At 36.9% G+C, this 25,794-nt stretch overlaps 1 protein-coding gene and 1 long non-coding RNA gene across 13 annotated transcripts in view; one reads left to right on the top strand and one right to left on the bottom strand.

The window, feature by feature from the left end:
* The window catches only part of LOC139971036 (uncharacterized), a 57,496-nt gene that overhangs the window by 26,209 nt on the left and 5,493 nt on the right, over nt 1-25,794 (top strand). Inside the window, exons 2-4 of one of the 4 annotated variants that reach the window (XR_011794299.1) lie at nt 2,115-2,282; nt 16,590-16,798; nt 17,396-19,291. This is a non-coding gene — a long non-coding RNA (uncharacterized lncRNA). Of the gene's footprint in view, nt 1-2,114; nt 2,283-16,589; nt 17,376-17,395; nt 19,292-25,794 lie in introns of those variants that run through there. The other 3 variants (XR_011794297.1, XR_011794298.1, XR_011794300.1) reach the window with 3 other exon arrangements.
* Nucleotides 1-25,794, bottom strand: part of LOC139971031 (DNA repair protein RAD51 homolog 2-like) — a 278,473-nt gene that overhangs the window by 5,064 nt on the left and 247,615 nt on the right. For 2 of the 9 annotated variants that reach the window (XR_011794285.1, XM_071977184.1), the window contains one exon: nt 22,462-23,711. The exons of 4 other annotated variants lie outside the window; for them this stretch is intronic. The gene's annotated coding sequence lies outside the window, so the exon portion shown is untranslated. Of the gene's footprint in view, nt 1-3,185; nt 3,313-17,382; nt 17,481-22,461; nt 23,712-25,794 lie in introns of those variants that run through there. 3 more of the 9 variants (XR_011794289.1, XR_011794288.1, XR_011794286.1) reach the window with 3 other exon arrangements.

Consider the following 25,794-nt stretch of genomic DNA (forward strand, 5'->3'; position numbering starts at 1 on the left):
ATAAAAGTCAACGAGGCAGTCACAAACGGAACCGAACAGTCGCACTTAAAGTACCGGAAAGGTTGACAAACTCGAAGGACATAATAGGTTTTATTTGATGCTTGCACTGGATTTGTTTATCTCTACCAGTCAGAAAACAAAAACAAAAATATACAGGAATGCAACAACAGCAAAAAAAGAAGAAAGAAAAAATATGAAATAGAAAAACCGCAAAGGAATCGAGGGTTCACAATAACTACAAACTTCATGCTTGGAGGGTCACCATTGTTTGTATCATATGACTCAGCTAGACTATTGAGAATGATGCATTATGGGTATTCAAACAAATAGTTAACTCTCCAAACAAAAAACAGCAAATACTGTGACTCTTAACTTTGTAAAATATTAACTGAAAATTAAAAGCCTTGATATCCCCCCTCCCCCCCCTCAAAAAAAAAAAAATCTGTGTGTTTGCAATGGGCCAATAACTTAAGCAATAAAGTTCTATTCAGTAAATTAAAGGGGGAAATACAGTAACGCTACTTCTGAGAAATTGTGCAGTTAACAATGGGAAGTCCTAACAACAGAATATAGGAATTAATAACAACGATATTGAAAAAAAGAAAAGAAAAAAAGGAGAAAGAGCGGGGTAAAAGCAAAAATTGTAAGGTTTTTGTATCCTGTTTACCTGTAATTGATCAATGTCAGTAGAAGAATAGGCCTTTTAAAACTCACATTTGTTGATATAACTTTTCAATTAGAACTGCAGATACTGGCCAAAATCAGAATGAATTATTGTTAAGGTAGTCAGATATTTAAGATGGATATTGTGGTCAACCTTGTTACAGCTATTATTTCATTTAATTTATTTGTTTCTCCTCAAGATACAGGTGTTACAGTAAATAAATACTGACATAAATAAAAAATACAACGAGAAAGTAAAATGGCTTAGAAAACCTTGACGAGTAGCTATTAGTGCAACAACTGTATAAACGTTTGTAATTTTTCATTGTTTTAACAGAGAACGATTTGGGAATTGTGAACTTGCTGCTGTTTGAATCAATGTTCCTCTCCATTTTACCAAACCAATCAAGAAATACTCGAAACAAGATAATTTAAGATATCCTCCTGAAACTTTTGAGCTGATTAACGAGTACCTTTTATGAATTTGACTGGATTCTGATTTTTTATATTTTTTTGCCTTCTAGACCCTTTTTTGCATATCACCAAATATTACCAAATTTGGTAAATTTTGGACGAATTTGAATCTTGACACTCTGACATAAGCCAAGCTAATGACTTATATTGTTTTGGGGAATTTTGTATGAAATAGTATCACCAAATTTAAAACAATCAATTCTAAAGGCTGTTTTAAAATTGTTTTACATAATGTCACTTCACCGACAGAACTTCATTAAATGGAGACTTTACTCTGCAATTCCTGTTACCCTTTGCAAAATGAATGTTTGTTACAAAGATTCATGTAAGTGGGCCATTTCTGTAAATGATGGTGGACAGAAATGCACGTTCTTTGGTAAGGCGAAGAGATGAATTGCTAAAATTCTTCACAAGCCAGTCCGCTGTTTTGAAAAGTGGCAAAATAATTAATTTTACTGGAAGAGGGGTTGAAATATTTATTCAGTTCAGCCAGAGTTTTCTTAAAATTGTCTCTAAGACTGTTGGACAACGTACCTTCCCCCCTCCCCATATCACCCAACCCTTCATTCTGCTCACATACACACACACATACATTTGTGTTACCCAGTAAGTATTATACTGGAGGGTTAAACTAGCAAATAAATCGAGCCACTTATATTTTCCTCATGCATGTGGAAGACAAATGAATGTGTTACATGTACTCCAATACACAGTAAGTTGGTTAATCATGAATGCGTGTGTGTGTGTGAGAGTAGGGTGAGGGGTAGGATGATTAAGGGGGGATGGGGGGGGGTGGGGATGGGGGTTGGAAGGACAAGGAAGACCTTGAAAGAATTACTATTCACAATTGATCCTACAGTTAAGGTCCTTCATTATTTATGTTTCCATACAGTGCTATATGACATTGACATTCAATATAGTTAACACTTTTTGACTGTTATTATTGTTGTTTTTTTCCTTCTTTCTTTTCATGTTAGTAATCTAGCTGTCAATCAGCATGTGAGTGTAAAACTAGCCGTCCATGGTCGTCAGTTGTTACACAGTAGTCAATCAAGGACATTGGCATGCATGCTGGCTGGCGTAAAGTGAGTTTGCGGGCAGATGATGCTGGTGCAGTCCTGGGCTGCATGTGGACATGCTCAAAGGTATGAACATAATGTTCACATTTGAGACTGAATGCAAAGATGTTCATGATCTCATTTTCCTTTGTGATGTTTAATCATAAAACTGACCCTGGAAGCATTTGAGCCCTGGTGGTAGATCAATGTCCACCCATAGCATTATTTAATCGCTAATACATGGGTCACAAAAATTTCTTTATGAATCAATTGTCTAAGTGTATGTCGGTGACAGTAACCAGAGATCTGGGATCACATGATACCCGAGCATTCGCATTGCATTTCCTGATCGGTCATGTGGGGTCGCGATCCTTCCCCCATGTGTGATTGCGATTGGGGGGTGGGGGGGGGAGGGATATGATTCCTAGCTAGAGAAGCTTATACTCGAGGCTGTATGAGATCCCCTTCGCATTCTCGAATGTTACAAAGTCTTTAGCTTACAATCCCCACTTACGGTAAAAATTACACAAGAAAGACGCAAATAAAGGTGTTATGCTCATTTCTGTTTCAACTAGCTGGCAAGAAGGTCAAATGTGATTTCATGTAGATGCTTTATAAAGATTTAAACTTAGCTAGCAAATTATATATCAATATCATGCTATGATTTAGTTTGTTCAACGCTGCCTGGTGGTGCGGGAGACCATGAAACCTCGATCAGATGTATTCAACTCCTCGAAAGATGAAAACACAGTTGCATTGATTAGGTTATTTTACTGGTAAACATTTTGAAGCCAAAACAAATACAGTCAGGGGTGAAATCGGGAAAGGCAGACTTTGTTTTCATGACCCACTGGTGTTACCTCTACAACCCTCGTTTGTTTGGACACGGGTAAGTGCGTGGTGTGCAGGTGACAAAATGGACTTGTGAATCTTCACAACTTCTTACCAACCCTGACAAATACAATGCTATGCGATTTCACACTTGCTCACCTCGCCGGGATGCCTGCACACGATGGAATCAACCAGAAAATGGTTGGGTGAAAGATGCTAGGGTTTAAAACAGGTTTACTCTGGGTTTTAAAAGTACCAAATCTTGCTTTACTGTGAAGGAGGACACCTTGAAGGGAGGAAAAAAAGATCGAAAAGTGGATGGGTTGGTTAGCTTTTATAGTGAGCTGGTGATAAAACTGAGCTATAGATCTGAGGACCGCCAGAAGATTACTAATAATTAGGTATAGGACTTGAATGACAGTCTCCAGAAGATGACACACATTGGCGAAGATGGGAACTGCAGAGGGTAGCATTACACTGGTTCGGGTAGTTTGTTGAACCAAGACACTCCCTGTGAGCCCCCCCCCCCCCCCCCGATGTTTAGTTCCAAAATTTTGAGTCATGTGTTGGCATGAAGAATTGAATAAGTATCAACAAGTCTATATTTTTTTTTATTTATTTTTTTTTCAATTTATTTTTTTTAATAATTTTTTTTATGTCACTAACAATTGGTTTATCTAGTTGAGGAATTGACTGTTCAACAGCTAGAAAAAGTATCTGGTGGCTTAGTCCTCTAGTACAAACATTTATGGCTTTGCTCGTAAACGCACTCTTTAAACCGGGCGGCCCCTAAAACCCTAGCTACGCCACTGGAACTTGTACTGACTGAAAAATACGATGGAATTCCTCAATTCCAAGCCAGGTTTTATTTTTATTATTATTAATAAACTAGAAAATAGTCAATGAGGAATTTAAGAGATGGTAACATAGCCAACATTTATGTCTGAATTCACTATTTTTTATACAACGAAAAAATGTAGGCAGTGTTGCAAATAGTAAGAAGAAACAAAGTCTAAAAAACACACATTTTTTTGGAAAGAATGTAAACACTATGACATAAGTATAAACTATTGATAGAAAATTAGTGCACTTATTTTGTTTGCTTTGGAATCACAACAGGGGAAGGGGGGGGGGAAGGAGGAGAAAATCAGGAAAGGAGAGAGTGGCAACAACCAAACCCCCTTCCCATGGCTTGACTTTGCCACTTTATAGCAAACAAACCAATCCAGAAATGATGAGTTTTAACGGTGAGTCCTTTGGTTAACAATGAGTCAAGATGTTAAGGCGAACTAATCAACCTTTACTGAATTACCAGAGGGAAGTAGACCACCGGAAAAATATAAACGATACACCTTCAATAAATGTCATTACCATAAAACAAAACCAGTTTATTCCTGGAAATGGCAATAGAGGGTTTTGATTCAATTAACACAACAGTAGACAGGCAGTCTGCTTAGACCAAGAGATTTCTGCGATGCAGTAAGGAATAGAGCAACAAATCCCCGACAGGATAAGTTATTGCTCTGTACGTGTTACCTGCTTTCCCCTTTACGTCACAAAATTCAAAGTAATCTCCTTGAACTACTATTTTAAATTAACACAAAATACTACCACATTGTGAAATATCACCTTATTTTGCAATTGAACAAATTAATACCAAAAATGTTCAAAAGTGTAAATGTGACACCACCTATCAATGAGAGGCTGACTGGGCTCCATAATATTGGTGATCTTCCCAGCCACTTGTTACAGTAGAGTGCAATAGAGTGCATTTAGAGTAAAGAGTGCATTTAGAGTGTAGAGTTCAATAGAGTGCATTTAGAGTGTTGGGTGCAACAGAATGCATTTAGAGTGTAGAGTGCAATAGAGTGTAGAGAGCAATGGAGTGCTCTTAGAGTATAGAGTGCAACATAATGCCATTTGGAGTGTAGAGTGCATTTAGAATATAGAGTGCAATAGAGTTCATTTAGAGTGTAGAGTGCATTTAGAGTGTAGAGTGCATTTAGAGTGTAGAGTGCATTTAGAGTGTAGAGTGCAATAGAGTGCATTTAGAGTATAGAGTGCATTTAGAGTGCATTTAGAGTGCAACATAATGCATTTAGAGTGTAGAGTGCAATATAGTGCATTTAGAGTGTAGAGTGCAACAGAATGCATGTAGAGTGCAATATAGTGCATTAAGAGTGTAGAGTGCAATAGAGTGCATTTATAGTGTAGGATGCATTTTGAGTGTAGGGTGCATTTAGAGTGTAGAGTGCATTTAGAATGCAGTTTTAGTGTAGAGTGCAATGGTTGCAATAACATACAAACACAGATCAACGAACCCTCAGATTCAAACACAAGCAAGACGAGAACAGAACAATCTGTGTGGGTGACTGTTACAAATGAATATCTACTGTATGCCTTATGTAGTCATCCATGAAAAGGTGGTACAATTTTGTGGTACTTTTATAAGTGTTGATGATTACAATGTGCTATTGTTAGATCAAAGGTTAGCTTTTACAAGGAATACCAAAAATACCCACAATTCTGTAAGGCATATATATTTCAAAAGAGATTAAGCATAGTCATGAAACTGCAATTGCTTTATATAGCTCTCTGATAGTCTCACAGGTGTAATAAAAGTGGTGTTCTTTAAAGCAGCATAAGGCAATTGAAATCTTAACATTCAGGCGGTATCGCTCATGATGTAGCAATCATTAGAGTGGGCTATCTTTACAAGTGTCATCCGTTTAGATTAATAAATCCAACAGAACCATCGCATCTGCAGCGAAGATGTAAGTTTGCATCATCTTTATGTAAGTTTTTGCAAAGGAATTCAGCAATCGGTCACGCTTAAACGTAAAGAAAAAGTCACCCATGATGAAGCCTATAGGTACGAAAACCCAAACAACTTTATCCACCCACAACCCCAGTCCTCGTACGTCGATACCCTAACCATGTGATCAAGAGAGTTTGCAATACCTCAACGTCGTGTTCATCGTCTGGTGAAGTAGTATCACGTCGGTCTGTTCGAAAGGGAATAGCACTGTAGGTATTATCCTTGTATTAGAAGGTTGATGAGAGGTATATACAGAGTACTGGGTAGTGAAAAGAACAGGTACTCTATATACACATGACCTGACCGAAGAGGTTGAGCAACTAATATTTAATTTCATTACATGACATAATATAACATTTTATTGATGGGATTAAACAGTTAAGTAATAAACTTTACAAATTAAGAGGTAGCGGCCACATATTGCGGCTGCCATAACATGTGGATCACTGACTTGGATTGAGAGGAGGAGTAGGGGGTTGGAGGGGAGCTGTGAATATTACATAGGTTGGGGCAAACCATTTAAACCTTCAACACGATGCATATTTACTACAGCTTTAAAGACATACACTGCTGCATGGAAGTCAATGTAACCCACACACTCTTTGACTCATTTTTCACAACTCCCACAACGAAAATAATCATTCAACCGTTCAATAATTCTAGAAACAGCAACAATTGTGCTTGCATGCTTATTGTTGAAACCCTCTATTGTTGAAACCCTCTATTGTATTCCTGCAATATTGAAGGGCATGTCATTTTCCCTTTTATTTGGGTATGGAAACGTTGGAGAAGGTCAAAGTTATTCACGTGACATTTATGACCGGGTTAATACTATAAACCTGTAAAGGACCATTATAGATGATGCTTTAGTTATTTTTCATAATGTATATTAATACACAATGATGACATGTTAGTACATGAAAAGTACTAATTGTACACCATACCGAGTACATCACTGTGCATAGCTACTAATTGTACACCATACCGAGTACATCACTGTGTATAGTCACTTATTGCACACCATACCGCGTACATCATTGTGTATAGTTACTAATTGTACACCATACCGAGTACATCACTGTGTATAGATACTAATTGTACACCATACCGAGTACATCATTGTGTATAGTTACTAATTGTACACCATACCGAGTACATCACTGTGCATAGTTACTTATTGTACATCATACCGAGTACATCACTGTGTATAGATACTAATTGTACACCATACCGAGTACATCATTGTGTATAGATACTAATTGTACACCATACCGAGTACATCACTGTGTATATTTACTAATTGTACACCGTACCGAGTACATCACTGTGCATAGTTACTTATTGTACACCATACAGGGTATATCACTGTGCATAGTTACTAATTGTACACCATACAGAGTACATCACTGTGCATAGTTACTAATTGTACACCATGCAGGGTACATACATAATAATATATAATAATAAATATATATCATAAATAACAAAAAATAAACTAAAATAATAACAAAATAAAAATAAAAAGGCAAATAATAAAAACACTTTTTTGGTGTTGCATTGAAAAACTTTATCGATGTTAACTATATACATCAAGCTTACAGGTCAGAAACAGAACTAAAAGTGTTTGTCGTTCAAAGAGATTATTCTGTACTGTAAGTGGCCAAATATCGTACCTGCCCCCCTTCCCCCCACCCCCCATCCCCGGGTAAACCACTATCTTCGTTATGTGGTGGTTGTTTAGCTGTAATTAAGTATTGAAAAACTTGAAAAGGCTGCATTTCCTTTGTTGGTCATTAAACAACAATGTAATTTCGGATGTTGTGGTAAAATATTACTCCAGAGATGAACATAATTTGTGGTCCACTGACTACATCAAAATACAAAAAGGAAAAGAAAATTCCCAAGAGTTTCTGGTGAACATTGGGCTAAAGATTAATAATGCTCTCTGTGAATATTACTAAATTCTTTATAGATAAGACCTAAACTTATATCTCCAAGGAATAAAAAACCAGATAAATCAAATAAATATAGAATATTAAAGCTAATTAAGTCGAGTACATTGTAAAGTATTTGCATGCAATTTATTATAAAGCCCCTGTAAAAATACGGAATATATCTGTGCCTAATTAACTTTTCTATTTTGATGACTAATGCATCAAGATATGTTTTTTTACCTAAACATGTTATCAAATATCATGAAATGATATTTACGTTTCAAAGTCATGAATGTTATTCATCACCGGAGTTATTAATAACCATTGTTCAGCTTTTACCTGCCGGATTCAAGTAATCAGATTATGGGTAATAAAAAAACATAGGAGTTAATTTCTTATCATTGTTAATTCAGTGTTACATAGTGAAACTTTATTGTTGTTAACTATACATCAAGCTTACTGGTCAGAAGAAGAACTAAAAGTGTTTGTCGTTCAAAGTGATTATTCTGTACTGTAAGTGGCCAAATATGGTGCCTGCCCCCCTTCCCCCCACCCCACCCCCGGGTAAACCACAATCTTCCGTATGAGATGGTTGTTTAGCTGTAATTAAGTATTGAAAAACTTGAAAAGGTTGCATTTCCTTGGTTGGTAAATAAAAGCTCTAGGAGTTAATTACTTATCATTGTTAATTCAAACACATCTTCCACCCACCCCCCCCCCCCTTCTCCTCCATAGTGGACGGGTAAAGCCTTCCGATGTGAGGCGGGTATTTTAGCAGTCTCATGTACCTCCCCTTTAACAGTTCACAATGGGATCAATATTACATTCTAAATGAATAATTTGCTTAATGCTAGGTTGCACCCCATTAAAGTAAGCAAAAAATAAAGTACGAAAAACACCACAAAGAAAAAAAACACAAAGGAAAGAAGACAGAAAGACGCTATTAACGACCAAAATATCCGGTTTGGGAGATGATAGATGGCTTGAATGGGAATTTAGAAACTATTCCCAGTTTGATAATGAAAATAGTAAAGAGAGGCATAATTTTTTATTCTTTTTCAAAAACATACTGGGGAAACTTTACTTGGCAAATATTTTTGAAAAACTGAAAAAAAAGAAAAAGAAAGGTCTCTTGGTATGGTGCCATAGATTTGCTCAAAGAACGTGTACTGTGCTGTTAATTTAAGTATCACACTCACAGTGGGCCTGTGCATTTGTTTTTAAATACAGATGTGCACTTGAGTCGATCAGTAGCTAATTGTCTGCATAAATCAATGTAATGTGACCAACTAGTTCAATGCATGTTAGCTGGCTCTGAAGTAATGTGTTGGCTCACCGTGTTAATGTAACATAATTACCAGTGCCACGGTACCGTAGACTGTGCTAGGTAGTCAACCCTGATATAAAGCGAGTCTGCACGGCGGACCCTTGAGAGCGTAATTTGAAATATCTCAATGTATCCATCCAATTCATTCACTGAAGTTAATTATATCAAACGACATAGCCACACCTTTCAATGTATCCATCCAATTCATACACACAAGTTAATGATATCAAACAACCTAGCCACACCCTTCAATGTATCCATCCTATTCATACACTCAACTTAACGATATCAAACGACCTAGCCACACCGTTCCATATGTCCATCCAATTCATACACTCAACTTAACCATACTAACCCACCTAGCCACACCGTTCAATGTATCCATCCTATTCATACACTCAACTTAACGATACTAACCCACCTAGCCACACCGTTCCATATGTCCATCCAATTCATACACTCAACTTAACGATACTAACCCACCTAGCCACACCGTTCAATATGTCCATCCTATTCATACACTCAACTTAACGATACTAACCCACCTAGCCACACCGTTCAATGTATCCATCCAATTCATACACTCAACTTAACGATACTAACCCACCTAGCCACACCGTTCAATGTATCCATCCAATTCATACACTCAACTTAACGATATTAACCCACCTAGCCACACCGTTCCATATGTCCATCCAATTCATACACTCAACTTAACGATACTAACCCACCTAGCCACACCGTTCAATGTGTCCATCCTATTCATACACTCAACTTAACGATACTAACCCACCTAGCCACACCGTTCAATGTATCCATCCAATTCATACACTCAACTTAACGATATTAACCCACCTAGCCACACCGTTCAATGTATCCATCCAATTCATACATTCAGCTAAACGATACTAACCCACCTAGCCACACCGTTCAATGTATCCATCCAATTCATACACTCAACTTAACGATACTAACCCACCTAGCCACACGGTTCAATGTGTCCATCCTATTCATACACTCAACTTAACGATACTAACCCACCTAGCCACACCGTTCAATGTATCCATCCAATTCATACACTCAACTTAACGATATTAACCCACCTAGCCACACCGTTCAATGTATCCATCCAATTCATACACTCAACTTAACGATATTAACCCACCTAGCCACACCGTTCAATGTATCCATCCAATTCATACATTAACCTTTACGATACTAACCCACCTAGCCACACCGTTCAATGTATCCATCCAATTCATACATTCAGCTAAACGATACTAACCGACCTAGCCACACCGTTCGGGAAGACTTGTCCACTTTAGACTGCGTAACAATTATGAAAAATGGGGGGGTCAATTTGGATAAATTAGCTGTGATCCATGCAAGAGTAAATAACATATAAAAGAAGGAAGAACTCAGTAGGACCTATATAATTGAAGCCAATTGTCAGAGGGGGCTTCAGTTAATTTGGATTGAGCATTAGGTTTGATGACCATGGGTTGCAACAGTAAAATTCATGTTTTGTTTGTACTTTTTCTAAATTAGGGGGCGTTGTTCTTAATTTCTCACTACTCCCCTACAAAGAGCAAATTAACTCAGCACTTCCATTCCGTTCTTACATATTTGTCATCCAGACTCACATGTTTATTACATTTAGTATTGAGCACAGGACATTGTAACCACAAACTGATTCAAGTTTACCATACCAGGATATGTTGGGCCATTTTCCGATTACAAATGTGATCCATCCATGGGTTCATAGGCACTTTGCTGGAACCAGGGGTCGATTCAGTGACACAAGCATTCACCTCACAATTTTAAATCTACCAATTTTAAACTTGTTTTTAATAATGTACAGGACCATCAAGGTTACACATTCGATTTACTTTTGCTCTGCAAGGTGTCGTTAGATAGGTGGTTGACTAGGTGGGAGAAATACTTATTATTTAAAAGCATGTATACTGATGGCATTAGTTTCTGGGACAACCGGTTTGGCATCATTGGGGGGGGGGGGGATATCCTCTGGTTTGAATCCCCACTTATTTTTTTCACCCTTGGTATGAACCAATTGTCTTGATGTTTAGAAATGGAATCTGAAACAGAGATTTAGTCTAATAAATTACAAGGACTGCAAGTTAAATATAAAAAAAATCAATAAAAAAAAAAAAAAAAAAAATCTAGATTTAATAAAGTGCTGCTTCAATTTAACAGGATATCCAAGTATTCTGATCATGATTATATAAAGCACCACCTTCCTTACTACTACTCCCTCCCCTAACTCCATCAACCCAGTGTCCCCTTCTCTCATCCCAACCCCTCCCCTCTCCTCATTTTTTTTTGGGGGGTGGGGGTGGGGGAAACAAAGTCATTTTCCAATATGTCACAGTGTACAACCATCTGTATATGTTCTGTTTGTAGGTTGTCAGTACTAGCCACCAGTTTGCCTGTAAGTGACACTTTATGATCATAATTTTGTTACCAGAGTTTACTAAATTTAATTTAGTTTAATTCCCTGCTGTTCTTTCAACCTGTTCAGAACAACTGAGAAAACAGTATCCAAGTTTGCATGGTTATCTTCACAGGTCGTCAGTAAACACACCACAAAATAGTTTAGAAAGTCAACTAACAGTCAGTAAAAATCAGCAAACAAACATTTTTTGTGTCCACGGTAACAGGCACTATCCCCCTTTCCGGAGGTGTTTTTAATTGTTTTGTAAACTTGGGATACTTGGTTTGAATGGCAATAGTTATGTCAGCAAAGACTTCCAGGAAACTACTTTGAAAACTAAGTTAACAATTATAGTTTGTTATGACTTTGAGGCAAAAACTAGTTATCTTCAACCATATTGTTTTTAAAGCCAACTAACTTTGTTTTTTAAATAACTAGATTATGGCTGCCACATAATAGTACTAATAATTGCTAATCCATTGTCTGAATTTTGTTGTTTTTCAGGCTAAAAATTGAAACTTTCCCACTCAAAGCAGAATTCCTTTAGTCAAATTCTCTCTCCTGCCTATTGTGTCCCTTGATTGACCTCACACAGATGGGAGAAGTTTGTGATTCTTGCAGGTGCCCTGAATTTGACCTTAAATAAAACAGTCTTGTGGTTTGAACTGCAAACCTACACTATTGGGTAGTTCAAACCCATAGCTGCACTCATATCTCTAAAATCAAGTTTAGAAAAGATGGTTTGACAAACAGACTTCTTGTTTGGGTTAGTTATATTTCTATTTTTCAAAGGAGGGTGTGATGTGCTTTGGTGGGCATGTTTACCAATAAACTCACTGTTTTAATTCTTAAATTATATTTGCAATGGATCAAAGTAGGACATTGTATTTGATCCCCCCCTCCCAAACCAATGAAGGTTAAGGTCAGTAACTAATTCATAATTCTATTATTCAAATCTCAACATTTTGTCTCCAGGACACTCACTGTGAGCAATATTTTGTTACAAGAAAATTGTAGGGGGGGGGGGTTGTAAGATTATAAATAACGAATATATAGTACTGTCATTCCATAATGCTATGGAATTTAATATTTATCAGCTATTATTGTGTTTATGTCATGGAGTAGTATCCAAGAACAATGGAAGTATCCATGGCAATGAACATGACCTACAGAGGTCATGTGCGGCACTATACAAATGGAATGCTGAAATCACTTATAATTCTAGGAAAGTAAAATAAAACATGAAGGTATGTGGACTTTCTCATACAAAATTCATACTACCATGTGACATATGAGACTTTTCGTGAGCTTATCAATGTCCCTCCCCCCATTGCAGTTAATTTTACCTTTCACCATCATTGGTTTAAACTTTGTATAGAAACTTTACAAAAAGATTTTTGTGTAACTGTTTAAAAGCAGAACTGTAGAAAATAGGATAATGTGAGCTCAACATATGGATATGCAGGGGAATGGGGGAGGGAGGGGGAATGGGGGAGAGAGAGGGGGAATGGGAAAGAGGGCAGTATAGCAGTTTACAATAAAGCATGTATATACATATCCATACTAACCATGTGCATAAGAAGGAATGGGCCAAAAAACTTACTGAATAGTATGAGGGAAATGGGGGGGGCAGGGAGGGGGGAGGATGGAGGCAGCGAAGGTCCTTAAACTTGAGCAGTGACTTTTGTCTACTGATTTGGTGCTATATAAGTCTCATTTATTATGATTATACACATTTAGATCAGCTTTTTACCTGGGTTTTGGTAATACAAGTTTAACTTTAATTTCAAATAATTTTTGCAGTTTTGTAACACATTTGTAACACAATACCTGTCAACAAATTGAGTCATATTAGCATGAACAGTCAAATTTCATTCTAGGTAATGAAATGATATTTTTCGCCTATAGTTTGCATGAGATAAATGCAACTCCAAAAAAAAAAAAAAAAGTACCGGAGCAAGAGAATTTAAAGTATCAGACTTATTAAACTGCTAGCAACTATCATTCATTCTGGGAGGAAATAATTGGCTCAATTTCACTTGACTTTACATGTCTATCTAGAAGTCTATTTAACTATTTTCCAGAAGATTCTCCTTCCAGCCAAAATCGTCAGATGGCTTCTCTGTTGATAATAAATCGGTTTCCTTGAAACATATAACCTACTTAAAGGCCTGCTGTATAGATCCCCAACTATAGCACGCTATCATGGAAATGTTTCTTGAGATGACGTAATCAACCTGCCTTGGTCGTAAAATGACCTGTTTTTACCAATTAGTCTGCAACGCCTGCCAAATATTTTGTTCTTGTATGAGGGTCTTTGTGTGAACGCTGTATGATTAACTAAACTGTAGACATGAACATATTTCCAAACAGTGTTTACACAAACAACCTTATGGTGTTAAGAAGCTATGCAGGCTAATTGTAAAGCCTGAGGCCGGTCTAGGACCGTGGCAGGTCGATTACGTAACCACAAATCTTTGCGTGCTATAATTAGCACCAATAGAACAGATCTTTAAGCTGACAGTTACCTTGCTGTTACTGGTCTGTGACATTCTGCATCTAATTTTTGGCCCAGCATCATCCTTTAACCAGGATCAGGTGACCACTTTTTGTTTTTTCTATCTGGCATATTAGGGGGGGGGGGGCAATGCAGACAACCTTTGGAAAAACACCCCTCCAAACTGGTTATTACACAAAATATTTTAACATCTAACCTAGTCCACAGAAGGGATATGTTATGTTTGTTGTTACTGCGTGGGAAAAATAATTCTGAAAGTGAAAGTGCCTCTGAAGTTAATGGAAGGCAATTCTTATTGACCTTAGTGATCCTGGATGGCATGAATGTTTAGACAAACATGGATTTATTATGCTTGAGATCACATACCATTTGTATATGTCATGTAAAGTTACCTCAATTCATAATGTCACATTGCACTTAACACTGCAGATGTAGAAAGTCGTAAAATAAAGTTAATTTTTTTTTGTATCTTGGCAAAGTCTGCCTGCAGCTAAATTCCAGCAGAATCTCACCCTTTTCTTCCACTTAACTCTAATGGGCTGTCGTGACCTTTCTTGGTCAGTAGTTGTTATATAGTCAAGCAACGAACTCCAAGACCCCCCCTGTCATTTAGACATAATCAAGTGTATGGTGTCATTGATTTCTTTACAAATCTCTTCTCTCCCCGCCCCCCCTCTGATGAATAACATTCCTGTCCAATGATCTGGGTGATCGATTCCCCCTCCCTCCCCCAAATAGAAATCACTATTTTGCAAAATTTATAGCTCATTAAATGTAAAGTAGTAAACAAACAGAATAATGGAATAAAAATGAAAGGAAACAGATGGAAAAGATTGCATAATTTGGCATCTAATCCCGCTGAGATAAGTAAAAGTTTTTCAGAGGGGGAGGGGGTATTATTTATTCCATACTTCTCCAGACCCCCATTATTGAACCAGGCCTGTAGCCATCTCTTTCCTGCCTCTATTTAGGCCTGAATATTGCCCATAGATGCAAGGAATAATGTAAGTCTTAACAGTTTTGAAGTCTCCGCTGTATTTTGTCTCTCAAGCAGAAGTACTATGGTCTGTGTGTACAAAACTGCTATACATCTATGCACATTTTGTACATCAAATTTACCCGTATAATATTTTTGCGACGTGATGCTTGGTTAAAAGATTCCCTGTGAGACCCTGTAAATCAAACCAAGAAACCCCCACCCACCCAGGAAGTAAAATCCAAGCTTGGTTTCCCCCTTCATCACTGACGAAATATGCACAAAAATGTTCTGTCCCACATTTTTTTTGTGTGTGATTTCTTCATTGTTGACCTTTTCAAACTATGCCTAAATCCATCGAGTTCCAGTGGTGGGTTGTTTGGCCGACTATAACTTAAGTTGTAGAATATGTTTGAGTTAATACGGACCTTACCATTGTATATATTCCAAAGTCTTCATGCTACCTACCAGATTCAGGTGGCATACTTCAACTCCAAAAATGAAACTGTTTAAAAGGCCTAACAAATTCCAGGAATGAGGGAAGCTCAAACCTTCTGTTAATCTAAACAATGTGAAGGGCCACATGCAGGGGTGGAAGATAAATCATTGTTTATGTACAAAGTTATTCATATTTTTACAAAGTGAGAGAGAGAGTACAGTATAAACCACAATGTAACCCTGATGTTACCCAGTGTCTTGCTATTTATAGACACTCTCACCACTCACTCAACACCTGCAACCTTGCCCTGCCCTATCAATCATTTGGAAGAGTCTGTTACGTCTTATGTCCTGTCTTCTGATTGGTCAGAAGATATGTAAGACACTTCCACCGATCATATTGAGGGGGGTGGGTGGTGGGGGGTGGGTGGTGGGGTGTAGCTACTTAATCATTTTGTTTTCTTTACTCTTTTCAAATTTGTGTTGAAGGACCTACTTTCCTATGTAAGTATAACATGTAATTCTTAAGATTTGCAATATCTGAACCACCCTCAAACTGTGCAACATCACATTTCCCGCACCACCACACCCCCTCCCCCTCCAAAGTGCTTATACTCGCTTATTTTGACTTATTACTTGATAATGGTGATGATGTTCACCAAATGGCTTAGTATTACAGCAAACATACACGCAGCCCTCACAAAAACATGTCACCCCTTAGAGTGGTAAAAATGCGTAAAAAAAAAAAAAAAAAAATGTACCCAGTTAATTAGGAAACTTTGTCTTCCATTCCTCTGAGCGAAGTGAGTTTGCTTTTGAGAAAGTGATTTTATTGGTCAAGAACATAATGTAGCAAAAATTCCTGACAACTTAGGAGAACACGAATAATATGAACAGAAAATGCCCTAAATTATCTTATGCGTCTTTGAATATGCCGTCTGTACAATACGGCTTCAGTGTGATATGTTTTGTTTGTCTCTAATCCCTCCATAAATCCAAGACGAACCTTATTTTTTTCACTCATTCAAAGACATGATCGACATCAAGAAAATATTTATTGATTTTATTTTCTTTTATCATGTTTTTATGGAAATTCTTAGTTATGTTCCATACGAAAGAGCTCTCACATAAACTTGAAGGAAACGTAAATACCAATCGGAAACGATCCGTTTCTGCATCGAGGTGACCAATCACAACACGGCCCCGATCAATGTGTTAGTTCCGGCAAAAGAGGAAAGAAAAACGTGTGAACGTAGGGGAACAACATGGGTGCAGGAATTCACCAGACAGAACAATCATAAATACAAGGGTATGAAATATTCTGACTGAAAATTGATTTTTCGTGCCTGGAGGGTGTAACTCGATAGAGACATAAAAATATTGAATGATGCTTTTGACACCATCAAGTCAATTGGTTATTTAGAAAATCTTGAAAGTAGGGTGTTGTCATGGCAACAGCAGCTTGGCAAATTGGTAACATGTCCTTGAGAAGAATAGTAAAGGGAGCAGTAAACCATGTAACCATTCAAGTTCTGTTTATGGGATTTTTTTCTTTCTTTCTTTCTGTTGCTGTGACAAGAAATCTATTCATAGATATCCATGGAAAGGAAAACTTTCAATATGGCTTTAGTGAAATCTGCCGGAAGAACGTGAATGATCATCCCCACCGCCCCCCCCCCCCCCACAATTAGATAGGGCCTCGCTATAGGAGGAACGAAGGCGATTAAAAGTGGAGAGATGAATGTTGGGAAAACAATGCCGCTATACTGATTTATATGGTTGAATTAGTATTGACAATAGTTGCATGGAAAAACCTTGATGGGGGGGGGGGGTGGGGGTATTGCGTATCTTTGCCTCACAAAATGTACTTCTTCTGACTTTTTGATATTTTACCATTTTTTCTTAGCCATTATAGCTTTGCGGCTAACTTAACATTCATGCACCACCTGATGAGATGGGGGTTGGGGAGTCTACAGTCCCAGAGCCTGGACCTGAGGAAAGGATGGAAGCAGGGAAAATATGGTTTGTTTGTAGAGTGCAAAAAGGGGGGTGTGGTGACATAATGCTTCCAGTACCCAACCTGTAGGTACAAATTACAATGGGATACATTTTGGAATATTTTTGAAACTTAAAAAATAATCCTCAATTACCCAGATGCTGCTAAGATACATTCATAAAAAATAAAAAAAATTATCCATAATTCTCATTTTTGCAAATAAACCCACCCCTCTCTCAGGATTTCAATTTCACCATGTGATGCAGAAAAAAAGTATAGGAAATTTGTGACTAGAAAAAATCCAATAATGGTAACCAAGAACTTAATTTCATGTCATTTCATTTACTTATTTTTGTTTTATCACAACATAAGTATGACATATGACATAGAAGGAGATAAGAAACAAAACTTGTGAAAGGAAGTGTACTAAAAAATCCGATAGGGCTTGTCGGGTAGTGACACTCCCTAATAAAAAAAACAGAACTTTACAATTAGACAAGAGAACCAAAAGAAGAAAACAAACAGAACCACCACCCCCTCTCCCTTCCCTCACCCCCCCCCCCCCAGTTTCACTGCCTCTCTCTCTCAATCCTGATACATTTAATTTCCGTAAAACTTCGGAATATAAATTAAGATGGACAGAATACCCTGGAGGAAGTGCTGTTAGCAGTTTTAGCTGACTAACTATGCACTTCTGTAGTTTCATTTTGGAATGGACAGAGATATGGTTTTCCTGGAGTTAAACATGTTTGTAAATAACAGAACAACTTTGTTGTTGAATTTATACATAAGTATAATAATTAACTGGTTTTAGCTAGTAATTTATTAATTTATAACTTTATAACATACGAAACCTTACAGTCATACTGAAAGTAACCAGTCAGTTTATAGTGCTACTACACCATGTTTTAACCCTTTTGAACACAACTGCTATGTTCTAGGCTTGTTTGTATCAGTCAAGTTGCCCAGTTTTAGGTGGCTAAGACTTGCTAGGAGTTTAATCCAAAGAATGTTCCTGGTTAATGAAATTTATATCCTGGACATTAAAGGATGATCATAAGGCACAGAATTAATTTTAGTATTTTTAGACCCGTATAAAGAACATGTGCTACCTGTCCAGGTTGTATTTCTACAATCTGCTTTTGAGAATGACCAATGAAACAAATGAGGCTCATCATTGAAAGCGGCTGGACTTCTAAGTCTAATACACTAACATTTATGTCAGATCCTCAAGTGTTTTGCAATACACAACTCAACGGAAAACTTAAGACTTCTAAATAGCTTAATATGTAGAGATTTTTTATATAAGTTAAAATTTACTATTAAACTTGAAAAAGGACTCAAGCAAAGAGGCAAAGCTTTTATTTCTTACGAGCAATTAAAAGACTCATTAATTGCACTATACTGTTCAGTTAATTACGATTGTTTTTGTATGTACTTATCATTACTTGTAAAAGGTTTTTGACCTTATTGTATTCAAATATGTTCGAATTGGCACAAGAATGTTACCAATAAAAATACCAAGCGTGGTAAAAAAAAAAAAAATAATACTAATAATCTTTTTCAAAGTACATTACAAAATTTCAAAGGGTGTTGAATATCATCTAAGGATGACTCCATTGTTTATATGAAGTTAAAAGAACATGTTATGGTGGAGTTATTAGAATTGATAAAACGATGGATTAATGTTAAACATGGAGGCTTAAACTGATGAGTTGACCTCATCATCAGTTTAGCCTTGAAGGAGCATTCCATAGATAGGGCACAAGTTAAAGCTGAATATCTTGAAAACCAGAACAGCTATGGACATTCCCCCCCCCCCCCCCCGTCTCGGACTATTAGACATATAAGATTAAGATTCTGCCTATAGTCGTCTTCTTTCTAGGCATGTTAAAAGTACAGAAATTTACTTTGAAGGTGGCTGTGAACTGCCTGTTTGATCATTTTAATAGTAAAGGTTCTCTGTTTACAACTCCCTGTTGAGACATAACCTATTGTGCATGCACAAATGTTGTTATAACAGCTGTTAAAATATATGAAGATAGAAGTTGCAGTAAACATTTCAATCTGGGAGGGGAGGGGAGGGGTTGTGGGACGACTGGGGGAACAGAAACTTTGAAGGGCGGTGGGATATGAGACTGTGATTGGAGGGGGTAAACCAGAAAAACATGCACTTTTGTAATTAATTTTTTTATTTTATTATCTATCGGACAAAAGGTAACTTTCTTAACTGTTTCTGTGATTTCTCAATGAAAGAACATTCTAATAAATACAAAGTGAGTTCTTCACAAAACTTGGGATATGTGGAGAGGGGGGGAGGGGGGTTGGATGTTTTCCCCTGTTCTTGTCCCTCATCTCTCTCACTTTATTCACACTGCCTAGCAGAATGTGCAGAATGCCAAACATCACAGCCCGCCGTGATGGTAGCTGGGAGGGGAGGGGAAGGGGTCGGGGACGACTGGGGGAACAGAAACTTTGAAGGGCAGTGGGATGTGATTGGAGCGGGTAAACCAGAAAGAAATACACTTTTGTAATAAATTTTTTATTTTATTATCTATCCCACAAAAGGTAACTTTCTATACTGTTTCCTTGATTTCTCAATGAAAGAACATTTCTAATAAATAAAAAATGAGTTCTTCACAAAACTTAGGGATGTGTTGGGGGGAGGGGTGGATGTTGTCCCCTGTTCTTGTTCCTCATCTCTCTCAATTTATTCACACTGCCTAGCAGAATGTGCAGAATGCCAAACATCACAGCCCGCCGTGATTGTACGTGATTTAACTCCTGTGAAAAGTACAGCGACTTTACAGAAATGTCTTAACCCTTGACCAACTTCAAACAATTTGTCGGAATTGAAAAACATCTAGGATTTAAGATAATGTAAACTTTTTCAGGTTGACTTTGTAATGAGTTGATTTCTTCATGGTTTTTTTTATTAGTTTGATGGTTTTTTTCTGGAAGGATCAGAAATGAAACAAGAAGCAAAACATTCTTGCATCAACATTTTTTAAAGTCACATTGCTGCCAATATGGTGTTATTTTGAAAGCAAATTTTCTGGGTAACATTTTTGGATGGTTCCTTGTTCAGACGTACACTTTATGGTCACTGAACAAATTATCAGAGCAGTTGCAATCCTTTCTGTTATGTTCAACTTTATACCGCAGTTAAATTATATAGTTCCAAGATTGATCCTTCAGATCGTCAAGTTTTTAGGTAAACAGACTTTTAAAACTGGTAGAGGACTTAATGAAAGAAAGAGGGGGACGATTTTATAGGCAAACATTGACTTTTCTGGTTTGGAGTGGCAAAAAAGGCACCTGTATTGTTGGTTGTGATGGTGTCTCTTTTGTGATTGTTCTTGATCAAACTCCGAGGGGTGTAAGGACAAGTCCAAACGTAGTGTTAAAATGTTCGTATAGTAGTAAGGTTTGACAGGCACCATAAAAGGTGAACTGACTAACTGGGGTATACTAATATGGAGTTGCATCCCCAAATTTGGACCAGTCATTTCAAGGAGCGTGATCTTAAAGGTGTATGCAGCACGAACAGTCGAATCCAAGATGTGTTTGCAGTATATACGTGATGCGTCCTGGTCAAAATGACTCCTTATAAGTGGTTATTCCATTTACTCTAAATTGTAGTTAACTACAGAGTACATATGTCACAAAACCTGTGTAGTGTTGTACTAATAGTAATAAATATGGCATATTCAAACTGAAGAGAAGGGGGGAGGGGGAAAAACCCCCTCAATACTGAAATTTCCAAAACATTAATATAATAAAGAAAGAAGAATAACCATCTGGAATATTCAACAAAACTAATATTTTTGCCAGAAAAACATAAGTTTAAATATTCTTCTGATGGTTATGCTTGGTAGGCCTAATAGATGTGTACATTATAGTAAATAACAAGAGTCAGGAATATGTAGGGAGATTTTTTTTTCAAATTTGTTATATTGCTTAAATGGACATATCATAAATTCATCAATACCAGTGGTACAGATTTCATGTTTACATTTATTACTGTGCCCTGTGGGTTTTCCTTATAATCGAAACTATCCATATAAAGACAACTTTTCACAGTGCAAGTGAGTTATGCAGATTCTATATGAAGTGACTGTAATGCGTGCAGTGTCTTTTATTTCTTTTCATAATTCTTTAACTTACCGACAACGATGATAGGTTAAAGTCTTATTATTTCGTAACAAACATCTACCCAGTTTGTTTACTCAATACAGAAACCAAACTTTGTTTTAACACTCTCTTTAAAAGAGATTGGTAAAAAAATGGCCTTATTCAACATTCAGCCTGGTAGGTAGGTGTTGGAAATTATTTGAATGAAACCTCCTTTATTATTGAAAAGCTATTTATGAGATTGGGGTGGGTGTTTGCCAACTGCTGGAGTTGTTTTGATCATTTTTCTTACACTGCATACCTTGTGTATATTTGCTGACTACAATGACTCCACATGTTCAGTGTACAGGGCTGTCATGCTTCTTGATCATCAATGGGACTAACTATTTCAAGGGTTAATTTAACTTAATTATACAGCTTAAAAGATGTGTCTCCCCCAAAGTAAGTTTAAACATGGAAAAACACTATTACAGCAGTCTTGAGGCTGCAACTGATTAATCAAGGGATGGGGGTTGAGGTTGGCGAGAGGGAGAGGGACAGGAGGGAGGGGGAGAGGGACAGGAGGGAGGGGAGATTAAGACAAATATAAATAACATCTCATTGGGAGCCTTAAGACTGCACCTGATTCTGCATCAATGCCCTGACAAATGATTTGAATTTAATAGCTGGTTCTTTATGACAATTTATGATGTTAATTGATGTAATTTTGGGTATTGGGGTAGTTTTAGTCTAATGACACAATAGTGGGGTATACATAGCCAACCTCCCCCACAAACCCCCCAACAAACCACCCCCACAAACCCTACCCTAGATCCACCATCCTTTACAGAATTCAGTGATCACTGTTTATAAACAGCAACATTAGTGTATTTTGGGGTTGTATTCAGTATAATGTATCTGCTCCAAACATTTTGATATAAATTAAAGGAGACATTGTATGACCTATTACTTATGCCAACATCCTGTGAATACTTATCACAAGTTAAGCCTATCATAATACCACAAATATCCTTAGACCTTGACTGAGAAAATATCCCATTTTTACACTGAAGGGGATTAAATAACCACCAAGGCCAAAGGCAAGAAAAATAAAAAATAAATAAAAAGTTATCATCCGAAATAGGGATATCTTCATCATGCACAAAGAGAGATAGATAAAGACAATAAAAGCCGTCTTAAAGGAATTACACAATAAGACAGGAAATAAGAATTGACACAAATCGTTTCCATTCTTGCTATCTTTTCATATCCTTTTTCCGTCCGAAATCATGAGAGCAACGACCAAATAGTCAACGACCATCGCGACTATCATGCTATGATTCCTTCCAGCTCAGATAAATTTCAAATAGTTAAGATTTTCCCTGAATGCTCTCTGGGTATTGTTAATTGCATAGGTAGCACATGTATGATATTCTTGTGGCCATTAGACTAGGCTACAGTGATTATATTGAGCAGATCGGTGCTCTAATTTCGTAGCACTACAAATTCCATTAGGTGAATATTTTGACGCTGCCATAGACAATTTAAAACTTCGTTCGTTCGGCTTCACGGGGGTGAAAAAAAAGAAAAATTTCAATTCACATCGTCAAAGTCAAATTTCAGTGTCAGTTCTCCCAATTCGGGATCGCCCGGATTAATAGTTAATACGAAAAGTGTGCGGGCTACAAGATGTCGATAAGTCTAATCAGGTACATTAATTAAATACTCGTTGGCCTTAACTTTGTTCAGAAATATCTAGGAGGGTACTACTTACAGTTTGATTAATTTTGATCTATCAAAATCTGATTTTTAATGACAAAACCTGTAGCTTTTGGTATAATTTTTGACCAGAAACAAAGCAGATGTTGCTTTAAGTGCAGTAATGACAAATGCTGGATAATCAATAACAGTTGTTCTCCTCCTCTCGAGAGCTTCGTTATTTGCGGAGCACTTATGAAAAGGTTAAACCCAGACGGGGAAAGTGAAAGACAATAGCGAAAAATAGGCCGCCAGGAAACCTCACTTTTCACCCGAGAGGATGGCTTGTAAACTAGATAAGGTCCTGGCAACAGGCCATCTCCGAGATGACGAGAATCCAAATTTCTTGGTAAAACTGTACGACGAAGAGACGGAAGAGATTGCGGAAATAGATGTCAGCTTAGCAACCAGAGGAGGTTTCAGATTCATAAATATAGAAGATGAGGTAATGAAGGGTCAGGAAATGAAGAATCTCTAAATAGCTTTAAAATATTCTTCTCACAATAATATTTCAGCTATATGACTCCATCTCCTTCAGTTTTGAGGATGATCCTCAAATCATGTCCCAACCCCCCCTCATCCCCCTCTCATTACCAACACTGATTTGATACAAAAACAGATAAACTTTGGTTCATTTGTGTCTGATATTGGATCAATTTTATGCATCATTGTGGCATAGTAAAGTCTGGTGCAAATTTTGACTTAAATAAGCTAACAACGGCTAAAAAAAAAAAAAAATGAACTCAAACAATGGGATACCTAAAGGAGCATACTGCTTTTAAGTATCACCCCAAAGTGATGCCTGCATGCCATTAACTGTGCTCTTAACACTACTCCAAACATGTACCAAACATAGTTTGCGCGAAAAACGATAAACCATACCTATAAATGCTCTCTCTATTACATATGCATTTCATGCATAAAAGGTCAAGTTGGCCTGCCTCAGTATTGCGCAATACGTTTGAAATTTCTGGATTACTGACCGTCCCATATACTTTGCCGGTGTGCGAACGATATGTATGTATATATGTACACATGACAGTGCATTATATTCCTATACGAATTGTTATAAAATGAGCTTGCATATATTGCTTTGAAAATCTTCTTATTTAGCAACACTAAAATGAAACTTAACTGTGAAAAATTTACAATATAAAAAAAAAAAAAAATCATGACTTAAACCATAATTAATTTAAATATGACAACAGAAAGGTGTGGTGTACATGCATTATGGTTTTTTGCCCAAAAAATTAGGTTCATAACTTGATACTTAGGGTTTCCCCGAATAAAAATTCTATCACAGTAATCTCTCTTTCATCAATTGCAAGTTGCTGAAATGTAAACGAATGTATGTGACAATATGGAATGCTAAAATATCCAGATAAATGCAATATGGACCTTTAAGTAAACCAGTGATTTTAAAGGGCTTTGATTTCACCTTCAGAGACTTTGGTGAGAAATAATCGTTTGTTGGTTTTTCCTTAATCTTGTTTTCACTTCTTCAAGTAACTTGAGATTTTCAGGAAACTTTGAACTGTAATAATCTCAAGGTGACCTGATCTTCACCACAAATTAATTAGACAAAGGTCAAAATCAAAATTGTTGCTTGTTCATATTTTAAGTTTGCCAGAGAGGTTCAAGTTTAAATTGGTCTGGATTAATTATAGTTTTCAGACTTTTGACCTTACACAGGTAGTACATATTGTTTGTATTTGGCTACTAAAGCATACAGCTATAGCTGTGATGGTCTTTTCACTTGATCAGATAGAGTGATGGCCAGTTGATGAAGAACAACAATGCTTTGTGCTAATTAAAACTGTCATCATAGACTAGTTAAATTCGTTTATGACTCTTTCCCACAGAGGTAACTTACAGGCCAAGTCAAAGAGAGGTCGGTTGAAATCTGTCCCTGCAGTTGACTATAGCTATACCTATGCTAGGTTATGCTAGGTTAACAGTAACAGTGTATATATCTTATTGTCTATGCTAGGTTAAAGTAACAGTATATATATGTTACTGTCTATGCTGTATTACAGTAACAGTATACATATAACTTACTGCCTATGCTGTGTTAAAGTAACAGTTACTGCCTATGCTGTGTTAAAGTAACAGTTACTGCCTATGCTGTGTTGAAGTAACAGTATATATATGTTATTGCCTATGCTGTATTAAAGTAACAGTATACATAAAATTAATGCCTAAGCTGTGTTAAAGTAACAGTGGATACATCTTACTGCCTATGCTGGGTTAAAGTAGCAATGTATATAAGTTACATTCATGCTGTGATAAAGTAACAATCTATATATCTTATTGCCAATGCTGTGTTAAAGTAAACAGTGTACATATAACTTATTGCCTATGCTGTGTTAAAGTAACAGTGTATATATCTTACTTCCTATGCTGTGTTACAGTAACAGTATATATTTTATTGCCTACGC

The sequence above is a fragment of the Apostichopus japonicus genome, chromosome 8, assembly GCF_037975245.1.
Source record: "Apostichopus japonicus isolate 1M-3 chromosome 8, ASM3797524v1, whole genome shotgun sequence".
Lineage (NCBI taxonomy): Eukaryota > Metazoa > Echinodermata > Holothuroidea > Aspidochirotida > Stichopodidae > Apostichopus > Apostichopus japonicus.